The sequence below is a fragment of the Garra rufa genome, chromosome 1 (genome assembly GCF_049309525.1).
Source record: "Garra rufa chromosome 1, GarRuf1.0, whole genome shotgun sequence".
Classification (NCBI taxonomy): domain Eukaryota; kingdom Metazoa; phylum Chordata; class Actinopteri; order Cypriniformes; family Cyprinidae; genus Garra; species Garra rufa.
Window position 1 is genome coordinate 2965117 of NC_133361.1, and position 21783 is coordinate 2986899.

Consider the following 21783-nt stretch of genomic DNA (forward strand, 5'->3'; position numbering starts at 1 on the left):
CTCAGTGTGCAATGACCTTTAGATTTGACTGAAGGAGAGATGACTAAAAAATAGACCATGCTGGAGGATTTGCTGCTCACTGACAGATATATATTATAAGATGTGCTGCTCCCTTTACACAGAGTGCGCGTTATCGCAAAATCGAAAGTAAAAGTAAACAGCGCAAGCACTCATTTAAAAGCGATTTCTATATCCTGCATATAGAAAGTGCGAAAATTATATACAATATTAGAATGTTTGTGGGTGCGGCCGGTAAGAAAAAAATATGGAGCTCAACTGAATATCGCACCAATTTTGTGATTGGCTATGTAGTGTGGGGCTCGGGTGGGCCAAGCTTCTGATTGGTTAAAGCCCAACACACCAGTTTCAGCTTTCAGCTTAAGAAAACTACGTACCCAATAAAAACTTTGAAAAATTTTAAGTGTAAATAAATTAGGTTTTGTCTTTGTCCCATTCGGTTAGATGGAGATGGTGGGGTTTGTGACCTATACTGATTCCAGCCTCCTGGGGGCGATCGAGACGCTCTTTCTTCATCTTCAGAGCTCGTGAGGATCACTCGATGTGCGCATGCGCGAGTTAGAGAGCGGAGCTGCGTGAGAGAGAGAGAGTTGTCCGGTGAGAGTGAGTCCTCTTTTTCTTCTCTTTCAACTCTATTATTTGCTTTTTGCTGTCCTGCATATCTTATTTTGCATAATTAGGTTTGAGGATAGCATGAATTTGAGGTAAATGTCAGCCTCACGTATGAATAACTTTCTAGTAGTTTTATTTATAACGTGTACTTCGTTCAACCGGCAAAAACGATCATTGTGTCTAACATTCCTCCGTTTGTAAATGATGAGTTGAATACGTTGAGTTGTTCAGGACAAATAGTTTCACAAATGAGTAAAGTCCCGTTCGGCTGTAAATCTCAGTTAGACACTGCCTTGTTTTCATCGGATACCGAGAGTTTGTTGAATAACGTTAAAATAAAGAACAAGCATTTGAGGAAAACGTGTTAATTTCATTCAGATCTGACCAATTTGTGGTTTTGTTTGTTTCTGTGAAGGATTGTTTCGATGTTTGGAGTGAAATGTTGCTTATACTGAATGCGGAAGAGAACTGATATTGAGTTTTTTGGCTGCAGTACCGCTATTTCTCTTTTGATTTTTTTTTTGTTTTTGCCTGATCAAGTTAGTTATAGTATTTTTTTTTTTTTTAATAACACGATAAAGGTAAAGTTAGTTTTAATTTAGACAGTCCCTGTTGTATATGGGACTGTCAATAAATTCCAGTCACAGTGCAATAAATAAAAAAATAAAAAAACTATGTCCAATCATTCATTCAAATTTGTGATTTTTACAATGTTGTAGTAACAGCTAGTGGCCAGACTGACTTACTGAATGTGAGATACAACGATTTGGATATAAAACCTTTTGGTGAATTACAGCATCTTTTAATCTGAGCAATGTACTTATATAAAGAGAGATAATTGAGGTAGGGTGTTTTAATATTGCATTTGTGTACTGTGCACATATGAATAGAGGTATTGGCAAGTCAGTCTGGAGACTAGGGATGTACTACAAACTTCAGAACGGGAAAATATTTTGGTGAATTCTAATCATTTTTTTAAGTCTCACCTGTAGTAAGTTAAATATAGCAATATAATATAGTAATGCAATGATTCATAAAGAAACAACACTTAATGCCTTTTTGATTTATTGTTGATTTTGGAAAATCTGCTTTTCCACACAGAAATTCATGTTCAGTGAATCTCTAAATGCTGGAATATTTCCCATCAGATCATCAGGAAGAGCTGAAATCTGCAAAGACTGAGTTTATTAACGAGTACAGAGAGAAGATGAGAGATCCAGAACACACAGGTTGGCGTTTGTTCTTCATTAATTCATTGATAATGCTGCTTGTAAGAAAAATTAACTTTACTTATTTTGTGTGCTTATGAAACATTGTGCAGTGCTTGTTTGCTAGAACTGTGTTCTCTTAGTGTTCATCTATGGGGATAAGAATTGCTATAGTAAGGGCTTTCTCTGTTTCATTACTATGTGTGGAAAAATACCAGCTGCTAGAAGATGTAACCTTGAAGGTTAGGGAAGAAATATAAGAAGGAAACCCTCTCTTTTTCGTCACAGTCTGCCGCAATGTGTGATTATGAAAGACAACTTACTGAGTTTGTCTCTTGAGCAGTAAGAGTTTATTTTTGCCACAACAGCTGGCAGCTGGAAAACAACCAAGTTTAAAGGAGAACTCCGGTGTGATATTGACCTAAAGTGTATTGAATCATGATACCGAGTGTGAACGTACCTTGCATATTTCATCTCGGTTTGTGTCCAGCTGTCCGAAATCTGGGGTCAGTTAGCCGATGCTCACAACAGCTTGTCAATGAATGTCAATCGGGCATCGAAGGAGCCATGTAAATAAATCACTGTTTTACGCCATTTACGAAAGTAGCTCCGCACTTCATTGGTAGACTTCCTAGGGCCCTGACATTTAAAACGAGACATTGAGAACTCAGAAAAAGCACCGGTAGTTTATTTACAAGAAGATTTATACAGACATCTTCCACCAGGAACAGAGCAGTCGCCGCCATCTTAAATGTAGTCACGATAAGTCGAGTGTCGAGCACGAAGGAAACTACAGCCTTGTACGTTGATAACCTGATAAATTCATTGGTGCTCGACACTCGATTTGTCGTGACTAAGTTCAGGATGGCGGCTACCGGATTTTCTTTCCCAGGTACTGTCTGTATAAATCTTCTTGTAAATAAACTACCGGTGCTTTTTCTGAGTTCTCAATGTCTCGTTTTAAATGTCAGGGCCCTAGGAAGTCTACCGATGAAGTGTGGAGCTACTTTGTGCCTCGTAAATGGCGTAAAACAGTGATTTATTTACATGGCTTTTCCGATGCCCTGTTCACTCTCATAGACAGCCTGTTGTGAGCATCGGCTAACTGACCCCAGATTTCGGACAGCTGGACACAAACCGAGATGAAATATGCAAGGTACGTTAACACTCGGTATCATGATTCAATACACTTTAGGTCAATATCACACCGGAGTTCTCCTTTAATATTTGGTTTGGTATAATAGAAACAAAATAAATGTTAAATGGTTTCCTATGAACTGGATACTACTTTCTATGTTAAATCGAGTCTCCACACTGATATCCAGACCCGGATGCCAGATCCTGTCAGAAAATATATATTTTGTCTGATGTCCGAACACATAGGGGTGCCGATACCCAAAACCAATTAACATCAAGTCTTGTCTAGAAACCCAAAACTGTATTAACAGTCTTCTATAAACCAAGAAGTTGACTGAGCAAAGCCAGAGAAGAGCCGAAGCAAAAGTGATGATGATAAAGGAGCAAAATTAATTGAAAAAAAAAAAAAAAAACATTTATTGCACACATTTATTCAATAAAGCATGTAATTTATATGAGTAAATAAATCCACACAAACTATCAGATTAAATCAAATGGCAGGAGTGATTCAGCTGTACTGCGTCAAGTCTCTCTGTCTCTCTCTATATAATACACTCTCGCTTTTTGAGGCAAATCATTGATACCATGAGTCTGGGGTTTGTTATCACTGTTGAATAACTCTTTGAAATCCGGGTCTATTCTGGAGGACCTGAAATTGCCATTGTTAACCTGGTTCTCAAGAAGCCCTCTCTTGATGCCTTTGTTTTAGTAAAAATGTACCTTACCATTGTTCTCAAAAGTAACGGAAAAAAATAGTGCTCCCACAACTTCAGTCTTTTTCTTAACTAATAATCTTTGTAAAATTTCAGTCTGGGTTCAAATCACTTTCTATCTTCTTTCTTTGGCTTCTATCTTTAGAAAAGAGTTCTTTCCGTTCTTGAACTCTGATAAGTCCAAAGTTATTGTTTTTAGTCCCTCCAAACACAGGGCAAGTGTTCAACTCAATCTCGGGACCTTAAATTCCTTCATCTCTCCGTAGGTTCAGAATCTGGGGGTGGTGTTTGATAACTCCTTAAAATTTGACAAAGTAGTGCTGTAGTAGGTTCGAGCTTCTTTCGTCTGCGCTTCCTTTCTAAAATCAAGTCAGTTCTCTCCAAAAGTTTGCTACAGGTTGCCTTTATTACATCTCTGCTGCATTATTGCAACTCTTAAAGTCTCAAGTCTCTCAGTTACAAGTAGTTCAAAATGCAGATTCCAACTAGATTCCTAATGGGTTTTAAAAAGTTTGATCATGCCACTCCTCTCTTGCGATCATTGCATTGGCTGCCAGTTCATATCGAATTGAGTTTAAAATCTTGCTACTTGTTTTTAAATCACTTAACAAATAACTGCCTTATTTGTCTGATCTACTCCACCTCTACACAGTAAAAAAAATCCTGTAAATTTTACAGTAAACTACTGTCAGCAGGGTTGCCAGCCGGTTAATGTAATTTTTACAGCTGCATTGCTGTAATTTATATTACAGCATCATCCTGTATTTCCTGATTACAGCAAGTAACTGTATTTTTTACATTGCTGTGTTTTTGTTTACAGTAAACTACTTTAATTTTTGTATTCTTTATATGCAGTATTTATTTTCCAGATTGATGAATAATAATGACTAGCAATTTAAAGAACATATTAACTGCATAAGCTTTAAACAATATTCAACTGCATAAAGTGTTGTATAGTATGAAACTCAGTGCACCTATTATTTAATAAAAACAAAAATAATTATTTGACAATCTTGAAAAACAGGTCCAATTTTATTCAACTTAAAACTCTCAGATTTACATGAAAGAAATGTCATGGAGCAGTGTATTTAGTATTATTTTTGAAAATATTGCATGGAAATATTTACTTGAAACATATATTACCCTGCTAAATTTAAAGTTTAACCAATATTTAGCCAAAATTTTACCAACATCAAGTTAACCAACACTGTCATAGTTAAATGGTTCAAAATGCCACAAAGACAGTGATGAATTTTCACAACTTCATGAACAGTCCAACAATGGCCAAACAACAAGCCCTCAAGTGAGTCCAACAAAACTTCTGATCAAAAAAGGAGAACAATTCAGCTCCAGATGCTGCCCCATCCCAGGATGCAAAGAGCTGCTAAAAATATAGCAAACTCCTCCTCCAGACCCATAGAACCCGCTTAAAACAACTTACAAGTTCACATTAGTTCATGTCATATCTTAAATCTCTTTTCTCTGCACACACAGTATAATGCCGACTTGCGAGTATCATATTGAGTTTTCTTTCGCATTGGTAAGCTTAAACAAAAATGAACATGCTGTCATTAATTACTCGCCCTCATGTTGTTCCAAACCCGTAAGACCATCATTCATCTTCAAAACACAAATTAAGTTTTTTTTTGATGAATTCTGGGAGCGCTCTGACCCTCCAAGCATCCTAACAATATCAAGGCTCAGGAACATTAGTGGTTCAATTGTAATTTTACAAAGCTTCGAGGATACTTTTAGTGCGGAAGGAAAACAAAAATACCAACTTTATTCAACAATTCATCTCCTCCGTGTCACACAATAGCTCCATTTTTGGAGAGTATAACATCCGTAAGCAATGTATGCTGTTCTGTGCCACTAGCATCGTATATTGATACGCTGTTTTCATTGTTTACCCTTTGACCTGAACCCAAATCATTTGGGAACACACTCTCTTGAGGCAACACAGTTTGTACTTGAGGATCCTCAGATCCTTCATGTAGTTGTTCAAACATATTTAATAGTTCTTCTTATAGAAACATGAGAGTACCTGATTCATGCGATCAGGGACGTAGAATTTATAAAATTGCATTAAAATGATAAGAATGTTTTAATGCTACTTTCTGCTGTTATAACAGGGTTTGTATTTATGCCCTTTCAATTTATTATACCCTTGCAATATTGTGTGTGTGTGTGTGTGTGTGTGTGTGTTTTAACAAGTTACTGAAAATTCACTTTTTTACTTCTATATCAGACTTGATTGAAGACAATGAGGAGAAAGAAGTATTGAGTGAAGTTGAGAAGAAAAATCAAGTCAAAAGTGGCGAAAAACCTAAACAGAAAGGTTTAAAGAAAAGAAGAGCCAAGAAATCTTTCACCTGCACTCAGTGTGGAAAGAGTTTCCCATGCAAATATAATCATGATGTTCACATGAGAGTTCACACTGGAGAGAAACCGTTCACTTGTGATCAGTGCGGGAAGAGTTTCTCACAATCGTCAAGACTTAAGGTACACATGATCATCCCAACCCGTTCTCATCAATTTGCGTATAAATAACACGACTTTGCACTTTCCAATTTCGTGTAATACATACGCCAAAGTCCAATTTCGCGTGCATATGATACGCCAATCCTTCCCATTAACTTCTGTGGAGAGCAGATGCGTACAAATAGCACGCAGCATCTTTTACGGCAGTGACGTCACCTGCGAGGCTCGGTTTGCCCCGTTCACTAGATGCATACACCTTCAAACAGGTAAGAAAGGCAACAAATTATCTTTTCTTTTGTAATGAGATCATTATTTTAATTATTTCGGTCCTTCTGCGTCTCTGTACGTGGGGTCATGTGTTAAAATGGAGACGTGTGCGTTTAAATTAGAACGGTCGGCTGCTGCGTTAGCACAGCTGCTAATATTAGCCTAAGCTAACTTCTAACTGTTGCTGTTTTGAAATAGATAAATAAATAAAACCGTTTTAATTATATTCACGTGGCTGATGACAGCTTTACAGATCAACCAAACCAGTGTCACGTGATAAGCGCGATCATGTAAAAGTCCGCACATTTACCATAGTTTTACCATAGTAACTGTTGCTTGACCATATTTTGTGTAGCCAATGCACAACAGTCATATCGTTTACCATGGTTTTACCTCATTAACCATAGTTTTACTGTGGTATTTGTTGTTAAAGCACAATAACCACTACATTTACCATGGTTTTACCTCAGTAGCCATAGTTTTACTGTGGTAATTGTAGTTAAAGCACAACAACCACAACATTTTACATGGTTTTACCTCATTAACCATAGTTTTACTGTGGTATTTGTTGTTAAAGCACAATAACCACAACATTTACCATGGTTTTACCTCAGTAGCCATAGTTTTACCATAGTAACTGTTGCTTGACCATATTTTGTGTAGCCAATGCACAAGTCACATCGTTTACCATGTTTTTACCTCATTAACCATAGTTTTACTGTGGTATTTGTTGTTAAAGCCCAACATTTACCATGGTTTTACCACTGTAAGCTTAGTTTTACTGTGGTATTTGTTGTTAAAGCCCAACATTTACCATGGTTTTACCTCAGTAACCATAGTTTTACTGTGGTATTTGTTTTTAAAGCACAACAACCACAACATTTACCATGGTTTTACAACTGTCAGCATAGTTTTACTGTGGTATTTGTTTTAAAAGCACAACAAGCACAACATTTACCATGTTTTTACCACTGTAAGCATAGTTTTACTGTGGTATTTGTTCTTAAAGCACAACAACCACAACATTTACCATGTTTTTACCACTGTAAGCATAGTTTTACTGTGGTATTTGTTTTTAAAGCACAACAACCACAACATTTACCATGTTTTTACCACTGTAAGCATAGTTTTACTGTGGTATTTGTTCTTAAAGCACAACAACCACAACATTTACCATGGTTTTACCTCAGTAACCATATTTTTACTGTTGTATTTGTTTTTAAAGCCAACATTTACCATGGTTTTACAACTGTCAGCATAGTTTACTGTGGTATTTGTAGTTAAAGCACAATAACCACAACACTTACCATGGTTTTACCTCAGTAACCATAGTTTTACTGTGGTATTTGTTTTTAAAGCACAATAAACACAACACTTACCGTAGTTTTACCTCGGTGTCCATTTTTTTACTGTGGTATGTTTTTAAAGCACAATAAACGCAACACTTACCGTAGTTTTACCTCAATAACCATAGTTTTACTGTGGTAGTTGTAGTTGAAGCACAACAACCACAACGTTTACCATGGTTTTACCACTGTAAGCATAGTTTTACCATTAACTGTGATTTTACGGTATACTATTTATAAAGCACAGTAATTACAATGCTTGCCACCTTTTATACTTTTTTTATTATTATTTAATTATATAAATGAATTTTATAATTATTGTAAATATTGTAATTTTAATATTTTTCTGTCTTGCAGTTACATCAGATCATTTACTCCAGCAGCTCTTTAAAGAAAACAACTCTTGTAAATGCCATCACTTGTTCCTATTTTTCTGAAATGTAATCAATAATTAATTTACACATAGTTTTGCTCTCTCTCTTTCTGTGGTCCATTATATGACATTTTCATAATCTCATAATTTTGACCAATTCTGTCAGAAAGCTGCTAGAATTAACAGGGAACTTCAACTCAAAGCTCCCAGTGCTGATCTTGAAGAAGTTATCAAGGAGGCTGAACAAATCATTCAATCTTTCTCAGTAACGTTGAAGACATTTAGCTATACCTGATTTGATTTAATGCACACATCCTTATTTAATCTGTTAACTTTCCTTACAGTCGTTCCTCTTAAATATTTTGGTTCCAGCTTATTTTTAGCACATTGTCTCAACATGTATTTATATTTCTCTTTGTTTCAGCTGAAAGGGAAGACCAAAGGACGCCAGTCATGGGATCTGAATTGGGCCATATTGTGCATTTATGGAAAAGACCAAAGGCAAATATTTCCAAAGGTATGTCAATGTCAGTCTGAGCATCTTGACTCAACTGTAGCATCTAGCATCTACACCAACAGACGATTACATTCTGTTTAATGTTATACATACTGCACTTACAGTATGCCGTTGTCTGCCATTGTTTTCAATGTGTTTGTTGTTCATCATGTGATCACATCTTTCTTTCTGTCTTGCAGTCATTCTTCATCAGCTCTCCACAATATCAGCCCTTCCAAAAGCTTCCACTCTTTCTCTCTCATCTGCTCACAGTACTTTTATTGCCGTCTTCCAGTTTTTGCATGTATACTTATTTTTTAATTTCTCCTCTACAGTCAACACTCACTCCCATGACTGACTTGTCACGTGACAAATCAGATCTTCAGTTAATTTGGCCAAATCAGATCACTTGAAGCTGTTCACATCTAGAGCAAGAACTACAATGATAAGTATTTTAACCTTTTATTTTTCATACTGAAATAAAATAACATTCTGCTTATTATAAGCATGTGCTGCAGTTATGTTGTCTTCATATACATGCTCAGACTATTCACAGTATGGTGGATTTTGATTGGCTGTCAATGTTTTTATTTTTCTTCATCTGGAAAAATTTGTTCTGGAAGAGATTCCAACCATATTGTTTCTCTGTGTCAAATAGCTGCGGTGTGGACTCATCCTTGGAGTGAAGAGGCCTTTAAACTGCCTTCAACTAAATCGTCAGCAGGTAATCATATTTAAAGAATTCATATTAGCTTGCTATTAAAGAAAAAAATTCTAATGCTGCTCTCCTCTCACTCTGTTAAACTTGCAGACAAAATTCTTCAAAATGTTTCTTCCTCTTATTCCTTTACTTCCTCACTTACACATTCTTTTGTGCTCTGTTGTAAGGTAGAAACTGAGAGTTTGCATGATGGTGTTTTCTCAGACTCTGAATCTTATGTGTACAGATGAACTCAGGAGTCTGCAGGGAACTTGAGCTTGAAGTATATAATTAAACTGCTTATTTTGTGTTTAAACAACAATAATAATTAAACATGGGGTCAATAAATATTTTCTTGTTTTACAGCTGGAGACCAAAAACGCATAGAAAATCAGTCACAGCAAGCCAGTCAAACCAGTCCTGATGAATGAGGAAAGAACATGGTCTTCTTGTGCCCAAATAGAAAAGGCAGATTTCCACTGGTATGTATGTAATCAAGCAATGTAGTTCTGTGCATTTGATGTTGATCTCTCAAAAGATAACGTTATTGTTTTTCACATACACATCTTTTTTTTTGAGCTCCTAGAATTAGCAAATCAACTGTGGCATCATATCTGGAATTTGGGCGGGAAATGACAGAATATGGTGAGTACTGACACCAGCACCTGTAATCACCAACACCATTTCTCTGTTGACTTATTTATTTGTCTGTTTGTTTGAAGGAGGATGAAGCCAGTTGATGAAGAGATTAATTCAACGGCCATCAGGTATCTGCTGTGAAGACTGCATTGGTGGACAGCTCTACTGTGACCGCTCAGATGTTGTGGCGCAAAAAAGTAAACTTTACAACTGAACAACAAGAGTTGTGGAGGGATTCTTTTGGCCCATACCTCCAACAAGAATCAATGGTAAGTCCTATGCAAAAACTATAAATTCTAATTCTGTATATTGTTTAATGATTTACAACATTCAATACATGTTTTGTCCCTCCAGGACATCTAGATCAGGTGGTGTGTGAGGAAAGCACAGAGGACCATCAGAGACTCCAGCCAACTGCATGGATCGCTCTCATTGTTACCATCAGGCAGAAGTTATTGCAGAACCTACACCAGCAGACTGCAAGACAAATTCTTTCCACAGACTGAACTGAACTCATACCAGTAACACCACACACCACATCATGTACTGCACTCTAACAATTACACTGTCTGGACTCTGACTCACTGTTATTCTGCACCCTGACATACTGTTTGCACTAATTCATACCATTCTTATCATTATTTGTATCATTGTTTTCATTTTGTGCTCACTATAGCATACTTTTTCACCATATATTGTTCTCTGCATGTACTGAATCCTTTATATATATATTTATTTAATATTTTTCATCCATACTGTACTGCTGCAGTTTGCACAAATAATTTCACTTGTACACATGTGATTATGGTATTGTGACAATAAAGTGATTTGAACTGGTCATTTATTTTGTTCATCACTTGTACTTGTGTGCTGGATAACAACTGCAAATTGTTTATGACATGGAAGAAGTTTATGGATAAACAAGTAAGAAGAAGAAAACCAGGAGAGCTCAGATGATGAGCAGGAAACTTAATGTGATTCTATGATGCTCAAGAAATTTGACCCATGACATAACCCATTTTTATTTCTCTTGAATATCATTTGTCTTTATAATCCACTTTAGTTGTCTTTATGATGTATTCTCCAGTAAAGTATTGCACATGATGTTGGAATAAAAAAGTATGGTGAGTATTCTGTATTAGGGATGGTGTTTGGTGAAAACACCATTTAATTTTGTAAACAATACACCTAACTATCATGAGTGTTTTAATTAAGGCATGAACATTTGGTCATATTAAAGACATTCAGTTACCTGAAGGCAAGGCTGAAAGATGAATTAGAAGAGACTGCATGGACCATATTGCTACAGACACTTCATGCACAACTGAGGGTGATGGACCAGGGAAAGATCAATACTCAATACATAGATGTGAATCTAATCCTGTATTATAAGCAAGATGTGCATGCACGTTACTGATGTTTCACGCCAGAGAAAGAATAAATTAGGTGTTTTACATTATGATTGTTTGCATTGCATGAATTGTATCTCCTGGGCAAGGATGAGCTTCAAGCCTGCCAAGCCCAGGTCTCTGGTCCTAAAGAAGGGTAAAGTGTCCGACCGTTTCCGCTTTGCCCTGGGAGAGACCATGATTCCATCTGTGCATGAAAACCAGTCAAGAACCTGGGGAAGATCTTTGATAGCTCCCTGAAGGACTCAGCTGCTGCCATAAAACAAACTAAGTGCAACCTGACCACCTGGCTCACAGCGATTGACAGATCTGGCCTTCCCGGAAAATTCAAAGCCTGGATCTACCAGCATGGAGTCCTGCCAAGAATACTCTGGCCCCTGTTAGTCTACGAGGTACCAACATCAACAGTCGAGGCCCTAGAAATGTCGATAAGCCAGTTCCTCAGGAGATGGCTGGGGCTCCCTCGGTCCTTGAGCAGCATTGCCCTGTATGGCCTTTCCACCAAGATGCATCTTCCTTTGAGTGGACTAACAGTGTCCAAGTAGCACCAGAAGGTGTATTCAAATCCATATGGCTTTTGCACCATAAATACACACTGTCTGTACCTTGTCTTACTGAAAGACACATTGAAAGTGTGTGATAGTACAATGAAGGATCACAATATGTATTGTTTTGTTTTTTTACATTTGTGTCTTCATTTAGCATCATCACTAAATTCTTGCTCCTGATCTAATGAAATCAGTGGAGCCCCTTTCAAATGGGAACTGTCTAATTCTTATACTAAAATAACCATGACTTGCAACTTACATATTGGCAAGCTGCAGAAAAGACAATCTCAAAAATGTGACTCAGCACAGTGTGTTGTCAATGAGGAGAAGAGATTTGTGCACATTTTAACTGCCCTTCCATCTCCAGGGGCCCAGTAGTGCCCTGGAAGAGCAAAATAAAATAACATTTCAAATGGCTTTAAATCAGTGTCTTATTATGATGACAAAGAGAAAACTGGCAGGACAAGTACTTTTGCTATGTTAACTGCATAATGTTTTAAAATGTATATAGAAAGGTGGTATAAAGGTGTTTTAAAAAGTGGTCTAGGTAAAATAGCAAATTTCAGCCTGCCTCTTGAATATGCCATAGATGTTTGCACAATGAACATGTTTAGATAAGCTTTGTTAAAAAAAAGATTGTATTTTGTCCGATTTCATAATTTAACATTCTAAACTACATTACCCAGAAGCCTCTGCCATTCTATCGATGGAACGCGAAAAAAGATGGCGCTGTTATTTGTAGTTTAAAGAAGATATGCTTAGGGTTAGGGTTAGAATCTCTGTAAAGTGGCGATTACTCACAACATAGCAACACTGTATTGTTAACTGAGGGTATTACAGACGTAATAATAATTGCAAAACGGACTTTGCAATATCAAGCGTTTTTTTATTTTTTATTTAGTTTAAAAGATAGTCCAATTACAGCGAGTTCTACGAGTGCCACGGGAACTTTCAAAGCCAAGGGCATCCCAGCTGAGCAGAGGCATCAAACTTACTTGTCCATATATGGTCATTTATGACAGGATCTTGGGTTCTTGTGGGGAATGGACAGATAATCAGTTGAATGTTCATATAAATCAAAATGTAAAATAAATATACAATAATTAGTTAAACATGAAGTATTTTTCTACTATTCAATTTGGTTTTTGTAACATTTACAGCGTATTTATAGTGGTTAAATAAACAGTTAATCATTTCTGTTTCCTGGAAATTGTCCTTCTTAGATCTGCCAGTTTAACTATAGGAATAATAATAAATCATGAAATCACACATTTTGTAGTTATTTCCCAATGTTTATTGATATGTCAAACCTTTCCCAGATAAACAGTCATTATGAAAAAAAATTAAAAACAAAAACCTGCTGATTATAAAATTGTACAACACTCAAAAATAAAAGAGAATTTGTTTACAGAACATGTTACAAGATGCCAAATAATATTCAAGGCTCCAGCTGAAAATATATTTTCTTCCCTTTAACAAAAAATTAGGCAAAAATTATTAAGAACAATACTTAAATATTTTACAATTATTACCTTATATGATATATTTCCTGTTTCCTTTCATCATTGTTTGCTTCTATTGTGACTAAATGCAAGACAAATGAATGATTAATAATCATAATTTTTATAGTAAGTTGTTAGTGGTAGTTATAAATCACTATATATTGACAGGAGTGCCAACAGTAGAGATGGGAGTGAGTAGAGGAGAAATAAAAAAAAAAAATATAATAATAATAATAATAATAATAATAATAAGTAGACACATAAAAACTGGAAGACGGCAGTTAAGTACTGAGAGCAGATGTGCCACATGAGAGAAAGCGATGTGGAAGCTGTTGGAAGGGCAGATATTTCTGGAGAGCTGATGAAGAAGGACTTAGTAGTCTGTGAGAAATCCTGCAAGACAGGAAGAAAGAATTAATCACGATGAACAATTTTTCAAAAACAGATGGCAGACAACAACATACTGTAAGTGCAGCATGTACAACAGTAAACAGAATGTTATCGTCTGTTGGTGTAGATGCTGAAATAGTTATTATCATAGTTCTTGTTCATGGTGTGACCAGCTTTAAGTTTAAGATATCATGTTAGACAGTGGCAATTTGTAAAAGTTCATAAAGAAAGAACAAAATGGACTTAATATAAACTTTATGAAACAAACACTCTGACTACTTTCAATGGCAAAATTAGCATGAGAGTTCAGGCAATGGCCAGTGACAAAAGTACAAGTGAAAGTCGTAGAGTTTTACATAACTAGGCTTGTACAAGATGATATAAATTTGCTGATATGCTGTTAATATTATAAATGAGTTCGACATGACACTTTGTTGGTTGTTCTTTCTAATAGGGCTGTGGAGCAAGCTGTGCAAAATGTAACTGCACTACAGTTGAGTCAAGATGCTCAGACTGACATTGACATACCTTTGGAAATATTTGCCTTTGGTCTTTTCCATAAATGCACAATATGGCCCAATTCAGATCCCATGACTGGCCTCCTTTGGTCTTCCCTTTCAGCTGAAACAAAGAGAAATATATACATGTTGAGACAATGTGCTAAAAATAATCTGGAACCAAAATATTTAAGAGGAACGACTGTAAGGAAAGTTATTATCAACAGATAAATAAGGATGTGTGCATTACATCAAATCAGTTATAGCTAAATGTCTTCAACGTTACTGAGAAAGATTGAATCATTGAATGATTTGTTCAGACTACTTGATAACTTCTTCAAGATCAGCACTGGGAGCTTTGAGTTGAAGTTCTCTGATAATTCTAGCAGCTTTCTGACAGAATTGGTCAAAATTATGAGATTATGAAAATGTGTAAATTAATTATTGATTACATTTCAGAAAAATAGGAACAAGTGATGGCATTTACAAGAGTTGTTTTCTTTAAAGAGCTGCTGGAGTAAGTGATCTGATGTAACTACAAGACAGAAAAAATATTAAATTACAATATTTACAATAATTATAAAATTCATTTATATAATTTTTTTTAAGTATAAAAGGTGGCAAGCATTGTAATTCCTGTGCTTTACAAATAATACACCGTAAAATCACAGTTAATGGTAAAACTACGTTTACAGTTGTACAACCACGGTGAGCATTATGGTTATTGTGCTTTATCTACAAATATCACAGTAAAACTATGGTTACTGAGGTAAAACCATGGTAAATGTTGTGGTTATTGTGCTTTAACTACAAATACCACAGTAAAACTATGGTTACTGAGGTAAAACCATGGTAAATGTTGTGGTTATTGTGCTTTAACTACAAATACCACAGTAAAACTATGGCTACTGAGGTAAAACCATGGTAAATGTTGTGGTTATTTTGCTTTAAAAACAAATACCACAGTAAAACTATGCTTACAGTGGTAAAACCATGGTAAATGTTGTGGTTATTGTGCTTTAACTACAAATACCACAGTAAAACTATGGTTAATGAGGTAAAACCATGGTAAACGATATGACTGTTGTGCATTGGCTACACAAAATATGGTCAAGCAACAGTTACTATGGTAAAACTATGGTAAATGTGCGGACTTTTACATGATCGCGCTTATCACGTGACACTGGTTTGGTTGATCTGTAAAGCTGTCATTAGCCACGTGAATATAATTAAAACGGTTTTATTTATTTATCTATTTCAAAACAGCAACAGTTAGAAGTTAGCTTAGGCTAATATTAGCAGCTGTGCTAACGCAGCAGCCGACTGTTCTAATTTAAACGCACACAAACGCTTCCATTTTAACACATGACCCCACGTACAGAGAAGGCAGAATTAAAATAATGATCTCATTACAAAAGAAAAGATAATTTGTTGCCTTTCTTACCTGTTTGAATATGCATCTAGTGAACGGGGCAAACCGAGCCTCGCAGGTGACGTCACTGTCGTAGAAGATGCTGCGTGCTATTTGTACGCATCTGCTCTCCACAGAAGTTAATGGGAAGGATTGGCGTATCATATGCACGCGAAATTGGACTTTGGCGTATGTATTACACGAAATTGGAAAGTGCAAAGTCGTGTTATTTATACGCAAATTGATGAGAACGGGTTGACTGAACACACCTTATATATAACATTACTACAGCACTAGTCATATTCATAATATGAGCTGACCTTTACCTCAAACTCCTGTTACCCTCAAACTAAGTTAGGCAAAAATAGGTATGCCAGAGAGCAAAAAGAAAATAAGAGAAGAGAAAGAATTCATTCTCACCGTGCAACTCTCTCTCTCTCTCATTTGCGCATGCGCACAACGAATGAGCCTCGCGAGCGCTGAAGAGTGAAACCAAAAGATCTCGATCGCCCTCAGGTGACTAAACCCAGTGTAGTCCAACAGCCCCGCCCTCTCCATCCAATCTAATGGGACGTGAGACAAAATAAAATTACACTTCAACATTTTTTTTCCAAGATGTTTTTTTTTTATTATTATTATTACATTGTATGTAGTTTTCATCACGGTGCTGAGGTAAGCTCAAGTGTTCGTTATTAATATGTTAACTGAGGTGTGCTCATGATGTTAATTATGTTTTTTTGCACACAAATAAAAACTAATACAATGTGGAAAGATGATTATTTCCAGCCCCACGTATTTGTACTGTCAGATCTGAGCTAATAATGTTAAACAGTCTGTCATTATTTACTCTTCTTCCACTTGTTCCAATCACAAATGAGTTAATTTCTTCTGTTGAACGCAAAAGTAGATATTGTGAATGTGAAGGGTGTTGTTAGCCAAACAGTTGATGGTAACCATTGTCTTCCACACTATTTTTAAAAATACAGAACGTTCACTAAAAAACTTAAAAAGCTAAAGTGCAAAAAAAAAAAAAGAAAGGGAAAAAAAAAGAATAAAGTATTTTTGTCTTATAGTCAGGGTTATGTTCAGTTTTTGTTCTTGTGTTTATTGAGTTTTGAATATTGAGTTCAGTTGGCCTGTTTCCATGTGACCTATAGTTTTCCTTTATCCTCATTTGTGTTTGTATTTATACCCCAGTCTGTTCATTCTTTGGCTGTCTGATCAAGCTTATATTGTGTTGCATTTGCGTTCATCCTTCATAACTTCTGTCTGTTTCGCTGTGTTTATTAAATCGAGAAGTTTGGATTCTACCTGCTGTTTCCATCGCCATCCTCCTTCCCTACACAGTCATGACACTTGTTTTCCAGTTCAAATATCTAAACATTTCTACATCAGGATGCATTTATACACTTAATTCGAACTAAAAACAAATTAATAGAGTATTAAATAAAATACTAAGAAAGTGGGTAAAAATGGAGAGTGAAGGAAGAAGAGGAAATAATTAGTTTAAAACAAGAGGATGGAAATTCTTCAGGAATATAAGAAGATGAGAATAGTGATAAAGAAAGCTTAATAAAGCCAGAACAAGGATCGGTATATAGGCTGAATAAACAGGGATTAAAAATAGGCAAAATTGAAATTAAAATGTATGATGGCTTAACAGAATAAACTAGAGTAGGAATTGTGGTTATTGCTGAAGAACTCATGCAGACAAGTGCCGTTTGTAAACCGCTTGAAGAACAGGCGTTAAGAGAGACAGAAAGTACACAAAAACAGTTAGTTATGCAGAGTCCAGGAACCGTTAGAGTTACGATCGCCACATTGGAATTTAGTTGCTCATTCATGACGTAATGACAGACTGCACGGCAAAGTTGTGTTCTATAAAACACTCAAAGTTAAAAGCTAAAACGGTAATGTCGTCCTTGAATGAAATAGCAAGCAGTGAGGGGTTAAAATAGTGCATCTAACCTTAATAAGGACAAGACAGTTTGGAGATTCTGAAGTAGCAGTGATTAAAGATATGCTACCAAGAATAATAAGTAATTCAGAATCCTTAAAAAATAAAGTTGGTAATAAAATAAATTGAAATGAGAAAAAGGGAGCAATAAAATCCCTGTAACGGCAGTTTCTGTCACAGAGAGAAAGGAGGAAGTTCAATAAAGTCTCACAATAAAGTGAGAGAAAAAAAAACGGATACTGTATTAGTTAACACTAACCACAGAAAGTAAAGGTAGTGAATGGAATACAAAAAGATATTGAACTATGAAAAAAAAAGAAAAAGAAAAGGAGGTTTATTTTAGTTAAGGAAAGTGACCAAACAAATGTGACCCTGGACCACAAAACCAGTCATAAGGTTACATTTTACAAAACTGAGATGTATACAATAGCTTTCTATTGATGTATGGTTTGTTAGGATAGGACAATATTTGATACATCTATTTGAAAATCTGGAATCTGAGGGTGCAAAAAAATCTAAATACTGAGAAAATCACCTTTAAAGTCGTCCAAATTAAGTTCTTAACAATGCATTTTACTAATCAAAAATTACATTTTGATATGTTTACAGTAGGAATTTTACAAAAAATCTTCATGGAACATGATCTTTACTTAATTTCCTAATGATTTTTGGCATAAAAGAAAAATATATAATTTTGACCCATACTATGTATTTTTGGCTATTGCTACAAATATACCCCAGCCACTTAAGACTGGTTTTGTGGTCCAGGGTCACAAATGTAAAATAAATGATCAGAAATAGAAAGTGCGGAAGAAGAGAAAATTAGTGAAGACTCTTACTCGCCAGCACTAACTACAGAAAGTGACAGTAGTGAGGTAGAATTGGAAACACAAAAAGATCCGAGATTACGGCATAAGAAAGGGGGTAATTTGCAGTTAAAAAGAGTAACTAAACAAATTCAGAATGAGTGGCCAGAGATTGAAATTAAAGGAACCGTATAAAGAGAAAAGTATAAAGATCCCACCAGAAATAAGAGAAGAGATTTAATAAGAGAATGAGATTGTTCCCGAAAGGAATTCAACTTATGGGCAAGTGAGAACAGCGAGCCAGTCACCCCCTGCCACTCAGAGAAGCAAGATAAAATGGATAGTCAAAAACAGGAAAAACTAATTAGATGCCAGAAGGTTATGAAGTTAACTGAAAAATAATTAGAGGTGGAAAAAAAGTGCTAAATACGTTAAATGCTGAGCTAAAGCAAATTATGAGGGAGTTGTACACTGTGAGGGGTCAGCAGGCTATAAGCGAGATTATGATCAGGGAAGAAGAGCGGAGAGACAGATCAGGAGAGAGTAAAGGCCAGAGGCCCCTTTGCTCCTGCCGCTAGATGAGGGAAATTCCAGTGAAGAATTTATAACTCCGACACAGAGTAGAGAGGAGCAAAATGATATACAGGCAACATTATTAGAACTTTAACAGAGGCAGTTAGAAAGCAAATATAAGGAAGCAGGAGAAGATCTTAATGCTTATACAGATCAGATTATAAAAGCAGCAGAGAATTTAAATTTAGGCTGTGGAGGTATAACTCGCTTAGTTCATACGTGTAGAGGTCATGCAACTTCAGCAACGGCCATAGAGAGAGGGAGAAATTTAACAGGAATAAAGGATAAATATTCATAATAGAAGTGAATGCTAATAAATGTGTGCAAAGATTAAGTTCCATTGTTAAGCGTATGGTTTTCAATAGAAGAAGAGATACCTATAAAGTAATAATAAAGTAAGGTTCTAAATACAGTAAAAAGAAGCAAATAGAAGAGAGGCTAGCTGAATTTGATTTGAGTTCTCAGCATGTAAGAATGGTGAGAAGAAAAACCCCAAAATATGTGTAGGCGAAAACAACAACAAGCTAATCTGTTGAAAAAGCAGAATACCAAAGTTAGTGAAAGAGAAACATATAATACTGGTTTTCAAATTAGACATCGGAAAGAAAACAGAGGTACTAGAGTAGAAGACCAGAGTATGGAAGTCCAGAAGAAAAATAATACAGGAATAGATAAAAAAAGTTAAAAATTCTAGAAAATAGAAAGAAACCATGTGATTCAAAAGAGTAATACAGGACTACTTAAGAACGTTAGATGAACAACAACAGTAGTCTAAAAAGATAAGCAGTCAAATTTAGGGAACGGAGTAATAGAGAAAAACAAGAAGTACCGTAATAAAAGACACTTGGCCTGTTGAAGCGGATTATTTGTAACAAGAGATAAATAGAAAAAGAAACACATTGATTTGTTGATTTAAAAGTATTTTTGGATACAGGAGCAGATGTGACCACTACAACAGAGCCAATACAATTCACAGATAGTAGTTTAATTTGAGCTTATAATCGAGAAGGAACAAATAGGAGAGACATTCTGCATTACGATATTAAAAGGTGCAGAAGATTTGTTAGCTGCAAAAGATCTAAAAAAGATCTTGAGATTAAAAGAAGTAAGTATTAAACAAAGATTAAACAGACAATGAAATTAAAATAAATAAAAGCTTAAGTCATTCTTATAACGGATAGCAAGTATGTCAAAACAGACATAAATGAGAACTTAGACATTTGGAGACAAAATAGATATTGGAAATTTAATGGAAAGCCTGTTGAACATAGTGAACTGTGGAAGGAAATGTACAATCTAATAAGTGAGTTAGATCTGATAGTCATTCATCAAACTGGACAGTCCACAGATGACACAGAAGCAGCTCAAGGAAACCGAGAGGCAGACAAGTTAGTGAGATTAAAAAAAGAATTGTAGTCAAAGAAAACGAGAATAATTCTGTTCAGGAAATATGTAATTGTATAAAAATCCCAGTGTAATCCTAATTGGCAAAGTTTTATCTGACAATTTTATAACTATTGCCAATTGGAGGAAAAAATTAAGACAAATAAGACTAAAATGTGAAAATTGTATGTAAAGAAGATATAATATAATGACTGGTAAATTACATCAGAAAGAGTTAGTCAAGAATGGTCATTAGATATAGCTGAACATTTAAACCCTAAAGCAAGGTTAGGGAATTAATACATGCTGGTGGCAGTAAATACATTTTTTGGTCGGATTTGGGCAAAACCCTTAATTGAGGCATCTGTAAAAGTGATTATAAGAGCATTAGAAGAATTGATAACTAGTTGGTACAGACCTCAGTTATGCAGATTGAATTATGCTACTTATTTAGTTCTAAGAGATTAAAAGATTGATTTTCAGAGAAACATATTGTTTTATATAAAGATTTAATCTGTACTCCTGAGTTAAATGAAATCACAGTATGCATAGAAGTTTTGAAATACTATTGTAGATCAAATCACAATTATGTGAGATGGAATGAATATATGGCAGGACCCTTGTATTATAGTAAATTAGGAAATCAAAGAAAGAGAAAAACAAAGAGTGATAAATGTCAGGGTGAAGATAATGTCTGAAAATAATAAGATTAAACAATAACAAGTTAACCTATCCTTTTTTAAGACAGTGAGAGTAGTTGACGATTAAACAGAGTTATCTGAAAATAGACTTTGGAGTAAAGGAAATTGAAATTTAACTGAGTAAATTCTTGAAAAATAAATCCAAGAAGAGAAAGAAAAATAACCCTGTTTCTAGAGTGCAGTGTAATTGCAGTGAAATGCATAAATAGAAACAGAGCTGCTTTAGTCATGCATTGCAAGTGGGCAAGACAAATATGAGTAAGTTATGGAAGCAATAATAGTATGTCACTGGATGGACCAAAGTTAAGAGGAAATATGTTTAGTGAAAAATGAAAATAAAAAATTGAATTCAACACTAAACTAGAGTCTGAGTACATGGCAGAGCAAGAAAAAGAGGCAGTGAGTGAACAACAAATATTTGCTGGCAGTGGTCTGGTCGTCTGGCACCGTAAGTATACAATTCATCAATTAAATAATGAACTGGAAGTAACCCCCAAAGAAGGGGAACAAGTAATATAATGTTTTGAGTGTTGATCAGACTTTTAGAAGGGGAAGAAAGCCCAGTCAATAGAGAAAAGTCTTTTCAACACGCAAAACAACTTCAAGGTTGAACTGT

General features: G+C 35.5%; 2 long non-coding RNA genes across 2 annotated transcripts; one reads left to right on the plus strand and one right to left on the minus strand.

The window, feature by feature from the left end:
* Positions 1–9335: 9335 nt before the first annotated feature.
* On the plus strand, positions 9336–10239 carry LOC141328113 (uncharacterized). Its single transcript, XR_012355160.1, has 5 exons — positions 9336–9375; positions 9540–9634; positions 9718–9833; positions 9931–9996; positions 10074–10239. It is a non-coding gene; the product is annotated as an uncharacterized lncRNA (long non-coding RNA).
* A 3131-nt stretch (positions 10240–13370) lies between these two features.
* Positions 13371–14873, minus strand: LOC141328218 (uncharacterized). The gene is made up of 3 exons (XR_012355170.1): positions 14824–14873; positions 14368–14460; positions 13371–13842 (listed from the first exon to the last, which is right to left on the minus strand). It is a non-coding gene; the product is annotated as an uncharacterized lncRNA (long non-coding RNA).
* Positions 14874–21783: the final 6910 nt, after the last annotated feature.